The following is a 16,406-nucleotide window of genomic DNA, read 5'->3' on the forward strand; positions in this document are numbered from 1 at the left end:
ATACAAATCACTTCTTGTACGGTAAAGTACAAATAGCAATGTTGCTAGGGTGAGGTGGTGGTGGTGGGAGACTGGAAATACAGTTAGCTGAATTTCTTTCTCATTGCTCCTCAATAATCTTTTATCTGGTCTCAGGCTAGATAAAGTTAGTATTTCCCCAGGGAGTAGCTTCCTCTCTCAACCTTTGATATCTCCAAGCTGAACACATTGGTATGTCACACTGAAGGCTACTATCTTAAATGACTTTTATTTGTCAATATCCAAGGCCCTGTTCACACAGGGTGTAATTTCTGCGGTTATTATAGTACAATATGCCAAGCTTCACACAAGCATTTCACCCACAATCCTTCATTCACTGATACCTGATAGAAATCTAATGAAATAAATTGTATCTATTATTCTCGGGTTTGGAAACATCACTTTGGTTGTTCATTCCTGGTTCACGGTATTTCTGTTGTTTGAACAATGATCACAGCATCCAGGAAAGAGGATCTGAGCAACATATAAGCATATGTGGACGAGCTTTTGCAAACTGTTATTCTCTTCTCCGAAGGGAGAAATTTTCACTGCTTTGGGGCAGCCAATGAGAATCCCTCTGCGTGTTCTCCTTGGGCAGCCTGACCCTGGTTTAGCCAAGAGGGAATTCATTTTTTTAAAGTTATTGTGAGTCACTCTGACATCAGTCCTACAACAGAGGAAGGACAAAAAGGACCTCCAATAAATACATATTTTTCTCAGTATATATTCCTGCCTATCACAGTCTGTTCTGGCTGACATCTGCTCTTTCCTCCAGGAATTGCCTCATTCTTCTGGCACCAGACAGTTACTATGTTCCCCGAAAGCTAGCAAATGTTGGTCCTCTATTGAATCTACAAGGAGTCTAAGGAAAGTCCAAATTTGACCCCATGCAAAGTATTATGACCATGCACATCATCTTTTTTTTAACAAAAAGATATGCCCTGTATTTTTTTTAAATATACATGGGCTGCAATCCTGTATAGACACTTTCTTGTGAGTAAACCTCATAGAATAAAATGGGGCTTATTTTTTAGTAGACATGCTTTGGATTAGAGATGGGCATGAACCACATTACGAACTTCAAAAACCCACGAAATTGGCGATCGCGCAATCGTGATCCGGCGGTTCGTTATTGTCCATGGCCAATGAACCGGCATTTGGGAGAGGCCTGGTTTGGCACGTTCGGCCGCAATTCAGGAAGCCAGACAGTCAGGTGCCAGCAATCAATTCCCCTGGAAACGGAGCCGGGGGAATGCCTGAACTCTGTCTGTGCTCCTTCTGTCACCCTGGAAACCCGAATGGAAGCCCAGCTTACCTTGATTGGTAGGTCTTCCTTCCAACCACGGAGCTGCAAAGCAGTTACAATTTGGGAGAAGACACCCAGGGGAGGGAGGGGGAAGGGTGTGTTCTGTAGCCATGGGCACTCCAATCTCAACCCTGCAAACCCTGATAGGCAGCTCTGATGGCCAAACACAGAGCTCCTGCATTGCTCAATGGGACCTGTGCTTATAAATAGCTGTGGGCTCCCAGGCTGGGTTTCACTTACAGCAAGCAGTGGAGTGGGATAGAGCTCTTGCTTGCCACTTGCTAGCCTTTGGGGAGAGAGACTGAGAGTATAATTAAGCTTGAATTTTTGTGGGAGTTTCCTGGGGGCCTTGGATTGGAGAGGCTATAATTCCAAGATCCCTTTTGCAATCTTGTCCAAACTTGGGTGATGGCTGTAGGAGAGCCTGCAAAAGACTCCCAGGGGAAAATGGGCTCTCTAAGTGCCACAGGGGCTGTTCCGTGCCCCACGAACCATGAACCGTGAACCGGTTCGGGCAACGGGAAATGTTCATTGCGGTTTGCGACTTCGGGATCGTTGTCGCCACCGAAACGTGAACCACTGGTTCGTTAATTTTTTTTGGTTCATGCCCATGTCTACTTTGGATTGTTCCCACAGACTATGATTGTCCTTTTAGTGCAGGCATTTAAAATCTACCCTAAACATTCCATTTTCACTGAAGCAGAAAGAGGGAACAAGAAAAAAATATGCCACCCCTTCTCTATTACCACAGGCAAACAAGTTATTTTGAATACCAGTGAAAGCAACTCCATCCTTTCTGTGCAAAATCAAAAAGAGTCCAGTAGCACCTTTAAGACTAACCAATTTTATTTTATTGTAGCATAAGCTTTCGAGAATCAAGTTCTCTTCATCAGATGCCTGATCCGAACTGGTCAAATACAGAAGAGGAGGGGAGGGGAAAGAACAGGACATATATCACAAGAAGACAGAATGCAATTAGTGTGAAGGCAATCAAAACATTCCTTTGCTTGTAAATGTAAACATCTCCTTTTGGTGTGGAGTCAGTTTTGGTTAGTCTTAAAGGTGCTACTGGACTCTTTTTGATTTTGCTACTACAGACTAACACGGCTAACTCCTCTGGATCTATGATCCTTTCTGTGGTATGCTATTTTTCTCAATCATTTTATAAATAGTGAACGACAGATACTTGACCATAAATGTTGGTATTGACATACATTGGAACTCAACTTACAACATAGCTTTTTGATAGATGTTCATGAGTGTTTAAGGTTGCAAACCTGCCATTCATGTTGTATGTGTTTAGAAAACACTGATGTAAAATGCACTCTTATAGCTAACACAGTTGTCATGTTAAAAGGTGAACAACACTGAAGGACACCATTGAAATTCTCTCAAGAATAGAAAATTGGTTTCATAATATTTCAGAAAGCAGTTGCATTCATGCAAAAAAGTACTGTTCTTTGGAATTCAGCAATGGTGCTCCCTGGAAATCCGAGCTAGTCAGCCAGAAATCACAAAAGACCTGGTGCTTTTCCTGTCTTTGGAAAATGCTCTTTTATGCCAGTGAAATCTACCTGCATAATGGAGTCAAGGGCACCCATTGACTATTTCACAGAGCGCTAAAGCAGATGACACTAGGAGTTCCCTGTGATGCATTTGCTGGCTTCTGCTGTGGGGTAGAGGAATGTTTCTCTCATTTCTGTAGGCATCTATTGTCTTCAGAAGCAGCCGTACTGTCAATTCAGAAGTGATGTGTTTTTGCAGCTGCACAGCCGCCCCCCCCCCCCACACACACCCCAGTATCTACATTTAGTAAGTTACTGTAAAGGGCAGCTTTCCTGAAACAATGAATTCCTTGATGGCATCCACTGCCTTTAGTACTTGGCTGAAATGTTGTCCTGCTGTTCTGTTGTCCGGAGCCAGAGAAGAAATGACTTATATTTTTTATCTGTTGCCATGCACTGGCAAGGTAATGCTTTCAAAAAATACACAGTCAATTGTCTCAGAAGATTCTCATGGTTGAACATAGATAGATACTGTGCAGTATAAGGATGGGACTGTATTATTAACTGGAGTCTGTCTTTTGTTTAGCTCCCTGTTTTGCAATCACACTTGTTTTTAAAATAGCCACTTCCCATCTTCAATTTTCCAAAGGGTCAAACAATTCAGATCAGTCAGCAAAAGGAGGTATGAAGGTTTTATTAATTTCAGCATATTCACGAAGGTGCAGTCTATGTTTACTCTGACCTAGAGTATGCTAAAAAATAAAAAGATAAAGGAAGACATGTTGATATAGGCCGCCTATCTGAGAAATTGAGCAAATACTCTGCAGACAAGGAGACTGGGTACCTTTCAAAAGCAGAGATGTGATGGCATGGAAATAGTTAATAGGGGACAGTACCATGCCTACCCCGAGACATTTCCACTCTTTTCAATTGGGAACATAGAAAAAAAAAACATGATTTTTTCCCCATTTGAAATGAGTGAAATTATTTTTAAGACAATGTTTTATTCTTTCAAAAAGTAAGTATGATAATTTACTACAGACAAATTCAGTGTTTCCGTGTTGTACAGTTTAACTCAGTATCAAAATATAGTATAAAAACTTTCTAATTTGCAGTTTCAGTTGAGGTAACCAAGCCACAAGCTCCTGTTGCCTCCAACCACTCCAAGCAGAAGCATGTGAATTTTTTAAAAAAAACTCACCAGTATTTGAAGCATGAATGACATAACTTCCCCTGATGGCAGTGACTCTAAAAATTGCTGGAAAATTGATTTTACCATAAAATTTCTGGCAATTCTTAAAGCCACTGCCCTCACTTCTGGGTTTCCCCAGAAGTTATTCCATCACACTTGAGCTGCCCTCCTCCACTGTGTTATTCTTACAGCATTTCACATTTATTATGGACAAAATTAGTCATGTTAAAGCAATAAATATGCCTTTGGATATATGTTACATGTTTCTACATACATAGGAATTAAAATTGTTGAATGTTGCAAATTATCTTATAAAAATCTTGATATGCCACAGTTCTTACAAAATATTTTGAATGAATAAAACTTTGTATCAATAATCCTATCATTCATTCCAAAACAAAAAATATCTCATAGGGTTCCCCTACTCCCATGTTCCCCATTGAAAAGAGTGGACAAACTCAAAGGGTTGCCATTGCAAATCAGCTATCCTCAGTGTGGGAATTATAGAATTCCACAAGGTGCAATCTTATCCCTCATGTTACTCAACCTCTATATAAAGCCTTTAGGAAAAATAATTCTTAGCTGTGGAACTGGATGCCATTAATATGCAGCTCTATATCTTGCCATCAAAATCCTCTGATGATTCTGAGAGGTACTGAGTTGTTGATTGACAACTGTTGTCAAATGACTGAAAGCAAACAAATTGAAATTAAACCCAGACAAGATGGAAGTGATGCTGGTTGAAAAAGCAGAGATCTTGAAGGGCATTGTGCTTCCAGCCTTTGATAGGGTCCACTTGAACCTGGCTGACTCCAATATACGAGTTATACTGGATCCAGGACTGCTGCTAGAGAAGCAACTACTGTAATTCACTCTACACAGGTCTCCCCTCAAAGTCAACTTGGAGACTCCAGCTGTTACAACATGATGCAGCCTATTCACTTTCAGGAGCTAGACAGAGCATGTATATCACTCCCATTCTGCAGTTACTCCATTAGCTACCCATCAGTTTCCAGGCTCAATGCAACATCATGACTATTGCATTCAAAGCGCTTCATGAGCTAGGCCCCTCATATCTGTGAAAACACCTCTCTCTCTATGTTCTGCCACAGCAGCTTTGCTCATCTGAACATGGCCTTCTGCAGGTACCACCCTGCAGTTGGGCTAAATCAACAACTGCCTATACATGCACTTTCTCTGTGGTAGCCACCACATTGTGGAATGGCCTGCCTGAGGAGGTTAGGAAAGCTCCCACTCTCATGGCAAACCTTGCAAGTCTGAATCATTCCGGAGGGCTTTCTACCCAGATTATAGTGCTGTGTCATAAGAAATAGCTCAAAATACCTTAAGAGACAGGAACTACATACTAGGCTATTGGGTACTGTCTGCTGATGTAGATAGATTCCTGCTGAGTAGTATGATGTTGTTAAAGATGCCATGTTAATTACTTATGCTTTAATTCAGAAAGGTTTCATCTATGTGTTCCACTTTCTGCTAGTTTTCAAATTTGTGGCTACCATTCCCTACCGTATCTGTTTTTATCAACTGTTGATCATATTGTATTTTTGCTGGGTGAATGTCCTAGCTCTTGATTATATTATATTCACTTGCACTGTGTTATCTGCCTTGGATCTCAATGAGAAACGTTTCATCATCATCATCATCATCATCATCATCATCATCATCATCATCATCATCATCACTTCCACTAGTTGCACATCTTAGAAAAGCCTGGAAGGGCTGTACACACAGCTGCAGGATGATTAAGAGTTAATCCCTTGCAGAATCAGAGCTGAGTGCCAGGCTATTCCAAGACATTTGATTGGGTAGCACGAGCTTGAAAGAGGAGGGTCTTTTTTCAGTCCGAGCACAAAGTGAAAATCAAATATTAAGAGACGGAGAGATCAGTTTTAACACTGACAGGAGAACTGGCAAAAGTTGGCAGGGAGCTTTGGGAACTTAGTGCAGATTCCCAAACAGACCAAGGAAAAGAGGGTAGATCTTCTGAGGAGATTTTCTCTACCCAGTCAAACAGGGAGGTAGCTCTGGAAAGTGGAGAAATCCCTGGTTGGGTATGGTTGAAAACTGCCTGTGGAGAACTTCAGATTCAGTTAATGACTGACAGAAAGCACTGGTGTGTGAAGAGAGGGAACTTAGAGTACTAGAAGTGGGTACCAGCCTTCCTAACCCCAGAAGAGAAAGAGAATACTGAAAGAAAGTATACTAAAGTGCTTGGGGAATACAAGGGAACCAAAATCTCAAAACATAAGCCTTAAGTAACAGTGAAGAGCATAAGAATGGAGCTTGGTACATGTTCTGAATTTTACCTCAGGAATTTTCAGCCCCTGACTTCACCTCAACTTTCCCTTCTAAAACAAACTACTTAGTTACTTTTGAAATTTTAAGAATGCCTCACGTGCCATTTCTGCTGTTTGAGGACAAGACTTGTCCTGGCAAACCTAGTTTCAAATGTTACTATTCCTACTTCTCATATGGCAAAAACTAAGGTAACATAAGGTACAGCAATTTACAGATCCCTCCTCCACCCCTTACTAATACATTTTCAACCCAAACTAAGGTATTTATACTTTTAAATTTCATAATTGTGCCAAACAGTACCATTTTATATGCTAATTATGAAAAAGTAATTTTAGGAAGCGTTGCGTATATTTCAATTCATCCATCAATTTTCATTGACACATACAAAAAGGGAGGGGATGTTTTCTTCCACACCTTTAAAAATGTCTGTACAACATCATACATTTCTGGGATAATACATTTCTGGAAATAATAGGTCTTGCTTATCTGAGTTATGAATTCTTGCAGCTATATACACATACACTCTGAATTCCTAGATGATTATTTGATTACAAGCACAACTCTTCAGCCCTGACCTGAATGGCCCAGGCAAGCTCTGTCTTCTTCAGATCTTGGAAGCTAAGCATAGTCAGCTTTGATTAGTAATTGGATGGAGGACCTCCATAAAAGTCCAGGGTTGCAGAGCCAGGCAATGGCAAACTACCTCTGTTAGTTTGCTTCCTTGAAAACACTACACACCACAACTTTTTGAGTGATAAAGAGTTTGGGGAACAGCTATAGCAAACTAAAGACAGATGGAATCACTATTGCCATTCAAAGTAGAGTTGCTTATATTTTCAGCATAGGCTATCAGTGGTGTCTCAGAACAATTGCCATGAGAATGCCATCAAAACTTTTCCCATGGGAATGCCTTCCAAAAGTGGTCTCCTTATGTGGAGGGAATACCCTCCAAAAGTGGCCTCCACACTATTTACTCACAACATGATCTATGGTCACCATGTTGTAGTTGCCTCTCCATTGACCACCAGAAAAGATGGATAAGTGAAAAAAGGGGGTGATCATATGGCGAGAGCTTGCAAAATAATGCTTTGGATTGGGTAAGTTACACAGGAAAGACATTTTCTGAAGAATCTTTTCTTATTTAAGTCACCATGGCTTTACAAATTACAGAAGCTGCATGCAAAGTTTCCAAATGGGGGGAAAATGCATAAACCAGCACCACTGCAAGATTTCCCATTCATCTTCACATGGGACTTTCAACTTTCTGAACCAAGTCTATGACTGTTCCTACAGATGTTGATTGCTGGAAAATCATTCCAGAAAAATAATACACACATCACCCTTCAACCGTTACAAATAGGCATGTGTAATCTACAAAGGGATTAAAAAAATCTGTATAAAGAAAAAGTAATGTATGAAGTCTCCTGCAGTCCTCTGTACATAGACCTCGATATTTTATTTTTACCTGTTCATTCATATGTCCTTTCTGACCAGCAAGTTTTGGTTCCAGCAAAAACAGCTGCTCTACTGGTTCATGTCAAAGAAAAGGACAAAAGCTCTACCTACTTCAGCTTGTTTTTAGGAATTCAGTTGAACACTGCAACCACAACATTTGCTCTTCCCCCCCCCCATAATTCCCTTAGAATGTTAAGATTTAAGCAACTTGGTTAATATTGGAAAGCCACCAGTCTTTGAAAAAAGGTAATGTCCTTGAAATAGCAAGCACCTGAATGAGAGTTTTTAAAAAATTCCTTCTGAAGAATGTGAGCACAAAAGACAAGACATGATTAGGTCTCCAGCCTCACCAAATAAATAAATGAATGAAATGTGTTGCTGAAAAAGGAGGAATATAAAGGGTGAAGAAGGCACCTTCAGAAACTGGCATCACACATTTACATGATGAATGCAAATGATAATTACATAGCTGCCACACCACTGACAAGAATTTCATATCTTTAAATATTATGAAGTTTCAGTCTCTAATAATTACAGCTGGAATGTTTCATCATTGCAAAAAAAAATTAGAATGAGCTTATTATTTTTCATTGACATATTAAGGCAAACTAGTGTGCATTTGGAATTCTAATTAGGTACAACCTTTACCTTTAAATAAAAAAGAGTTACTTTTTCATCCTCCCCCCCAGTTTTCTCCAAGTCCCTAGCTAAAATGATCTTAAAAATCAGGGCTAGGGAAAGTTTATTCCTTTGTAGAAGTGTTGTGGCATACATCTAGCATATCGATGCTGGAACTGGGTTCAAATTCTATCTCAGCCATGAATCTCATTGAGTGACTTTGGGCAGGCCATGGTCTCACAGCCTGACCAACCTCATAGGGTTAATATTTATTTCTTTTGGAACATTTCTATGCTTGCCGGAATTCCAAATTAACCATTTAAACAAGTAAGGCAAACAAAGAAAACACAAACATGTCTGGTCTGGTTCAGGTCCACTGAGTTGCCAACCACAGTCTCAGGCTGTGAGCAATGGGCTGAAGAGCCAAGGGCCCTTTGGCTCCTGCCATTCAGCTCTTGCCTTTGACCCTGTCCAAGCTAAGTAACTGCAAGGAGAGAACTCAGACCAGATGAAATAATAATAACAGTTTATTTATATACCACCCTTCAGGATGACTTAACACCCATTCAGAGCAGTTTACAAAGTATGTCATTATTATCTCAACAGTGATCAACCTGTGAGGTGGGTGGGGCTGAGAGAGCTCCTAGAAGCACCTGTGACTGACCCAAGGTCACCCAGCTGGCATCAGGTGGAGGAGTGAGAAATTAAACCCAGTTCTCCAGATTAGAGTCCCGCGCTCTTAACCACTACACCAAACTGGAAGTCAACTGCTGTTGCCAGCAGGTCAGCAGGCTTGTCCTCAATTCCTCCCCTGGTAAAATGAAGGGAGCAAGACCATACACCCTCCTTGGAGGAAGGGCAGAACAAAAATAGGTGTTAGATAGGCTATTAGTCAGACAATAGGAGACAGTACAGTTTTATGCAGAGTTGGATTGCAGTGAGAGAGACCTAACAGCCTTATGGCATTCACTTATGTTTTGATAAAACATGCAAAAAGATGGCATTCACTTATGTTTTGATAAATTTGTGAAACTGTTCTTTGCAACAAACTGCTAGGATCCAGACTAGTGATCCCATGTATGCAAAGACTTAGGCCAATGAAGCATGATTTTTCTACTTCCTCCCTCCCACAGCAGTTCAAAATGTCTGGGAGAGATGGGCCTCCTAAGATTTTGGGAAGCATTTTGGGATGCTATGGGATGAGGAAAACAGGAGAATTACACTCTGTAGACAGAAGTAATTGAGCTAGGGTGGCCAGCCTCCAGGTGATAGCTGGAAATCTCCCAGAATTGCAACTGACTTCCTGGTTATAGAGATCAGTTCCCCTGGATAAAATGTCTGGAGGGTGAGGTCTATAGCATGAAACCTTGCTGCAGTTCCTTCCCAAACTCTGCCCAATGCAGGCCCCACCCCCCAAATCTCCAGGAATTTCTTGACCAGAAGTTGGCTACTCTACATGGAGCCCACAGAAACATTAGACTGAATCCAAGCCTAAACTTTATGCCTGTTTGGTGTAGTGGTTAAGAGTGGTAGGACTCTTATCTAGAAAACGAGGTTTGATTCCCCACTTCTCCACTTGAAGCCAGCTGGGTGACCTTGGGTCAGTCACAGCTTCTCAGAGCTCTCTCAGTCCCACTCATGTCACAGGTTGATTGTTGTGAGGATAATAACACACTTTGTAAACCACTCTGTGTGGGCATTAAGTTATCCTTAAGGGCAGTATATAAATTGAATGTTATTATTATAATTTAAAACATTTTAATGTTTATGTTGCCTTTCCACCCAAATAGAGTCCCCATGGTGATGGACATTTGAATAGTAAAACATTTACAATAATATATAAAAATTCAATAAAAACAAACACGTACACATACAATGCGGCCATACACGGCAGCCGCGCAGTGGCTTCTGCCATGTGGCCGAAATTTGCCTCCTTGGCAGGAGGAGGAGACGGGAGCTTTCCCCAGTCATCTGGGTCCTTGCCTTGGGGGGGCGGAGTTAGAGCCATTAGAGTCATCTCCACCCCCTTAGAGGCTCAGTTGCTCCAAGCGATCGGTTGAGCAGGACGCACGTTCAGGCTTCTGCTCAGCCATCGCTCGGGGTAATCAGCGGCAGTGAGTCCAGCAGCGGCGGGTGCCCTTGCAGGGCCATTGCTGCTGCTGCTGGGGTTGGTGGCGGTGTTGCTAGCGGCGGCCAGTGCTTTCCTCGCTGCGGCTTGGGAGTGCGTCAGTGTGTGCTCCTGCGGCACCGCGCTTGGCGGTTTCGGCGGTGCGGTCCCTGCAGCATGGGCGAGCCTCTCCTTCAGCCACCCCATCTGGGGGACGGTTGGTTGGTGCGGTAGCACCGGTTATTATGGGCGGGGGCAGTTTGTTGTGTGAGGGGAGCAGTTTGTTTCTCCCCCCTCCCCTTTTTGGTTTCTTTCTGCTCTGGGCAGTACGACCGGCCCCATTGTGTTAGGGCCTGCTTTTCCCTGAGCCTCGCCTGTTAGCTGGCCAGGGGCCTGGTGGGCATAGGCCTTGCTGCGGTCGCGGCCGCCATTTTGGGTGTTTTTCGATCGGCTGCCATTTTGTGGCGTGGCTGCATTTTTGGCACCCTGCTGCCTGCTTCTGGCCGGTACAGTAGTGCCAAGTAAGCACCTTTCATCAGCCTCCCATACTGTGGCGTTGCATGTCATACACGCACTGAGGTTGGCTTGGGAATTGGGTATTGGTCCCTGTGTTACTCCCTTGTGGGAATATATTCATAACTTATTGATAACACTTACTATTTAGGCGCAACAGTTGGAGGGATGGCGTCACGGAAGGGCAAGGGTCAGGCTAAGGGTAAGCAGCCTGCCAAAAAACAACCCTCTAAGAGACCTCCCCCAGTGATTTCTTCTTCTGATGATGGAGAGAGTAATTTTACTTTGGAGGTTTTAAAGCGCCTTGAGGCTTTGGAAAGGAGTAAAGGAGCTCCTGCTCCTGCAGGTGACAGTAGTATGCGCAGCAAGCCAGTTAGGGCCTCTTCAAAAGCTGCTTTTCGGCGGGAAATTTTAACCCGCTTATCTAATTTGGAGTCCTCTGCAGGTTCCTCAGATGCTGGACCTTCAGCCGTCGTTGAGGCTCATGATGTGGAGGAAGATGTGGCTGGTGACGGTGAACCAGAGGGTCAGGCGGAAGGAAGCCAAGTGGTGGTGGCTGTGGAGCCTAGTGGTCGTGATGGTAAGTTTGCCCTGCCACAACAGGCCTGCATCTGGCCATGGGGACCCTGGGGTCAGGCTGCTGCCTCTGGGTCTCCAGGTCAATCCACACAATCTCTTTCCTTTAACACACCTTGGCAGGTGCCTGGGCATTTAGGATTGCCTGGCCTCGCTTCTGGCGCAGCTAGTGCTCATCCTGCCACAGGAGTACCTCAACATCCTTGGGTGGCTACTGACAGTCAAGCGGCAGGTCCATCTTCCTTGGGCTGGCAGTACGGGGGTTACCCACCATGGGGTTGTATCCCCTACGGAGTGTATGGCCAGGTCCCTTACAGGGCACTTCCCTTTGGAGACACAGCTCTTCCCTTAGGGGATCATCTTACCCAGGCTACCAGGGATAAGATAGTAAAAGGGGAGTACGTGGACGTGTTTACCCTTCTTTTCCGTGAATTGGAAAAGAAGGATAAAGAGGACCTGGACGATCGTGACAAAGAGAAAACTAAACGTTGCAAGGTGGATCGCTCATGGCATAATTGGCTCCCAGGGTTCCTGATATACGCGGGTGTATTGGGGAGGGTGCAGCCTTTACGGGCCGTATCCTTATTTCAATACCTCAACATAATTTACTGGGGGTATACTGACTTCATCGGTCCTGCATGGCTGCAGTATGACAAAGAGTTCAGGATGAGGGTGGCACTGAACCGTCAGCTTCCCTGGGATCAGATTCACCAGCAGCTGTGGTTGCAGGTGATGTCCCCTGCAAAACTGAAAATGGGGGATAGGTCAGATAGTGGTCATCTGATCCACCGCCCCCAGGCACCCATCTCCACCCACTCCCAGGCAGGGCAGCCGGTTCAACCCCGGCTGCTCTGTTGGGACCTCACTTCTAAAGGCGTTTGCAACAGGAGGGCCTGTAAATATAAACATGAATGCCCGTCCTGTTCTGGGCCCCACCCTTACACGGCCTGCCCCAGATCCAAGTTTGGTGGGGGCAGCAGGCAATCCGGCGGGGGAGGGGGGCAGCAGTTGGCTGGAAAAGGGGCCCAGCCTGGTAAAGTTGAGAGTTTTTGAGCGCTTGTTGCCTCATTATCCTAAGCAGCGTGATGCGCTGCACCTGCTGAATGGTTTTAAGTTTGGTTTTAGGATACCGTTCCAGGGCCCGTGGGTTTCTTTCCTGTCAGAAAATTTACGTTCAGTTGCTGGCATGGGAGCTGTTGTGTGGGAAAAGATTTTGAAGGAATGTGCAGAAGGCAGGGTTTTGGGCCCGTTTCCTAGCCCTCCTGTCCCCTGTCTTCGGGTTTCTCCCTTGGGGGTTGTTCCTAAGAAGGCCCCTGGTGAATATTGTTTGATTCACCACCTTTCTTTTCCAAAGGGGGCATCAGTTAATGATGCCATCCCGGAGGACCTTTGCTCAGTGCACTATACGTCCTTCGACCAGGAGGTCAAGGTAGTGTGCAGATGTGGGGTGGGAGCCCATATGGCTAAGTGTGACATTAAGTCGGCATTTCGCCTGCTCCCGGTACACCCAGAGGACTTCGAGCTCCTGGGTTTTTCCTTTGAGGGCCAATTCTATATGGATAGAGCTCTTCCCATGGGATGCTCTATATCTTGTGCTGCTTTCAAGTGCTTTAGCTCCTTCTTGGAGTGGGAGTTGTGGCGGCGGTTCAAATGCCAGGACTAGGGATGTGCATTTCGGCATTCAGAATGCCGAAAGAATGCCGAAACAAAAGTGTTTTGGCATTCTTCAGGAATCCCGAAACGTTTCGGGGAATGCCGAAACGTTTCGGGATAGCCGAAAGAAAAAGCCGAAACGTTTCGGGATTCTTTCGGCATTCTTTCAGCATTAGAGAATCGCCATTTTGTTTTTGCTAGCCGTTTGCCTTAGCAAGCGGCTAGCAAAATCCTGCTGGAAGCAAAGGCTTCCTGCAGGCTCTTAGAAGAGGGGAGGGGGGGAGAAGGAGTGAATCACTCACTCCTTCTGTCACCCCCCACCCCTCTTGCAAAGGAGGATAGGGAATCCTGCTTTGCCTTGCAAATGCAAGGTGCAACATTGCATTGCACTTTGCATTTGCAAAGCAGCAGAGATTCCCGCCAAAACTAACAGGTAGGGGAGGGGGAGCAGGAGGAGGGTGGCTCTTGGAGTGTGGGTGGGGAAAGGCAGGGGAGGGGGGACTTTAGGAGTCACCAATCCCACTGCTGCATTCTCATGCCAGCCAATAGATTTAAATCTTTGGCTGAGGCTGCAGCAGGGGATTTAAATTTGGAGCAAGACTGTCTGGAACACTTCTGTTGCTGCTGCTGCTGAGCTGTGACCGAGAGAGGAGAAGAAGAGAGACTGCACCTGGAGCCTGGAGGACATCTGCCTGGAGGATCAACTGTGCTGGACATCCTGAGAGGACACCTGGTAGGCCTTTTTTAAATTTTTGTAAATTTTTTTGATGCTGGGCAATGTGCTGCTGTGGCCTGCCTCTGCAAAAAGGTGTTGCAGTTTATTCTTGGCATGGCCTGGGGGACAGGTTGGGCAGACAATGTTTGATGGTGGGGGGGGGGTTTCAGCATTGGTTGTTGTGCTTGCCTTCTTTAAGCTTGATCTACTGTTTTAAGCTTAAAACAAGAGTGTGCCAGCTTTGGGCCTACACAGGCCAGAAGCCTTTCTTCTGGCTGGCTCTCACAGTTGTGCTTCACAATCTGGAATGGTGTGGCTTGTTTTTCTGTGTCTGGTCCCCTGCTTGCAAGGATTCCCAACAGGCTCCGTCCTGATCAACTGTGCCAGCCTGCGGCCCACACACAGGTATGCTGCTTTGGCCAAGGTAACCCTTTTTGGTTGCTGGCCTGGCACTCACAGTTGTGCTCCACAATCTGGAATGGTGTGGCTTGTTTTTCTGTGTCTGGTCCCCTGCTTGCAAGGATTCCCAACAGGCTCCGTCCTGATCAACTGTGCCAGCCTGCGGCCCACACACAGGTATGGCCTGGGGGACAGGTTGGGCAGACAATGTTTGATGGTGGCGGGGGGCGGGGTTTCAGCATTGGTTGTTGTGCTTGCCTTCTTTAAGCTTGATCTACTGTTTTAAGCTTAAAACAAGAGTGTGCCAGCTTTGGGCCTACACAGGCCAGAAGCCTTTCTTCTGGCTGGCTCTCACAGTTGTGCTTCACAATCTGGAATGGTGTGGCTTGTTTTTCTGTGTCTGGTCCCCTGCTTGCAAGGATTCCCAACAGGCTCCGTCCTGATCAACTGTGCCAGCCTTCGGCCCACACACAGGTATGCTGCTTTGGCCAAGGTAACCCTTTTTGGTTGCTGGCCTGGCACTCACAGTTGTGCTCCACAATCTGGAATGGTGTGGCTTGTTTTTCTGTGTCTGGTCCCCTGCTTGCAAGGATTCCCAACAGGCTCCGTCCTGATCAACTGTGCCAGCCTTCGGCCCACACACAGGCCTGCTGCTCCGGCTTTGGTAACCCTTCCCGTTTGCTGGCCTGGCACTCACTGTTTTGCTTCACATTCAGGTTGTTTATCGTTGGTGGACCTCTTCTGGACTGGACTGCACTTGGTGGACATCGGCCTGCAGATCTCTGCGTGGAGGATCAACATTGCTGGACATCTGCAGTGGTGGACTGGTAGGGTTGTTGTAAAATTTGGTTTTTGAGCTTATGTCTGCTGCTGTGCCTACCTGCGAGCATATGCTTTGGCTCTGTCTTTATGGCTTGGGCTGGGGGGGCATTTTCTGGTTGGGCAAGAGGATATTGTTTGGGGGTTAGGGGGGGGGCAGCATTGATTGCAGTGCCTGCTTTCTTTCATGTTTCATTTTTCAAGTTTGAGTGTGGGGTGGGCTTGAACTACTGTTTCACAGGACTAAAAAATGAGTGTGCCAGCTTTTGGCCTGCAAAGGCCAGAAGCTCTGCTGGGTGGATGTGTTTTGTTTTGCTGCTGGTTGGCCCTAGCCTTTCAGGGGGGGGGGCTGACTTGGCTTGTGCAACGGGGCCTTGAATTTTGGGGGTTGCGTGTGTGGCGTGTGGTGTTGACTCTGTTAACATTTCCAATTTTCTTGACAGCATCGTGGAGGAGAGGAGGACCAGCTGCAAGACCGCCTGAACATCGCTGGACTGCAGGACTGGTGTTAGTGTGAGCGAGTCCGGGTTCACATTTGGGTGGGCTTGGGGGTGGGTTCTTGCTAGCTTGGGAGGGGGGAGGCTCATCTTCAAAACACCACATCCACACCCCACACCGACATACCACAGATACATTGGTCCCGCTAAATAGTGTCTCTTAGGTAGGTAGGCCAGTTGGTAGGTGATCAGTGGATAATTGCCCTCAACATAATTATTAGGGAAACCGAGCCTAGTTTTTTTTTAAAAACTAAATAGGGACTCAGCAGGGAAAGCATTAGTGAGTGAGTGTTAGGTTTGAATTCTATATATATATATATATATATATATATATATATATATATATATATATATATATATATATAAAAATTTGTAATAGCTGTCAATAGGCTTCCCATTAGTGCCCCCATAACTAGGGTTCCACTGCCCATCTCTGGCACCCGTGGTGGTGCCAGGCCGGCCCGGGCATACTAGTGTGTGAGTGTTTAAGGCTTAGTCACCTGTTATTGGGGTTTAGGGCCAGCTCAATTCCAGAGGAATTCAGCTGATTGGCAGGCTCAGGTTCCCTGACATAAATAGGGTTGCTTAAAAAGGCACTTGATTGTTCATCTCCAAGTCACAGAGCCACTAGAAGCACAGATTTAGAGCAGGTTAGTTAGGTCTTGAAAACAAAGTTGACCTTTGTTTTCCAAATCTTTTCTGATTAGTTAGGGT

This window comes from Eublepharis macularius, chromosome 4 (genome assembly GCF_028583425.1).
Source record: "Eublepharis macularius isolate TG4126 chromosome 4, MPM_Emac_v1.0, whole genome shotgun sequence".
NCBI lineage: Eukaryota > Metazoa > Chordata > Lepidosauria > Squamata > Eublepharidae > Eublepharis > Eublepharis macularius.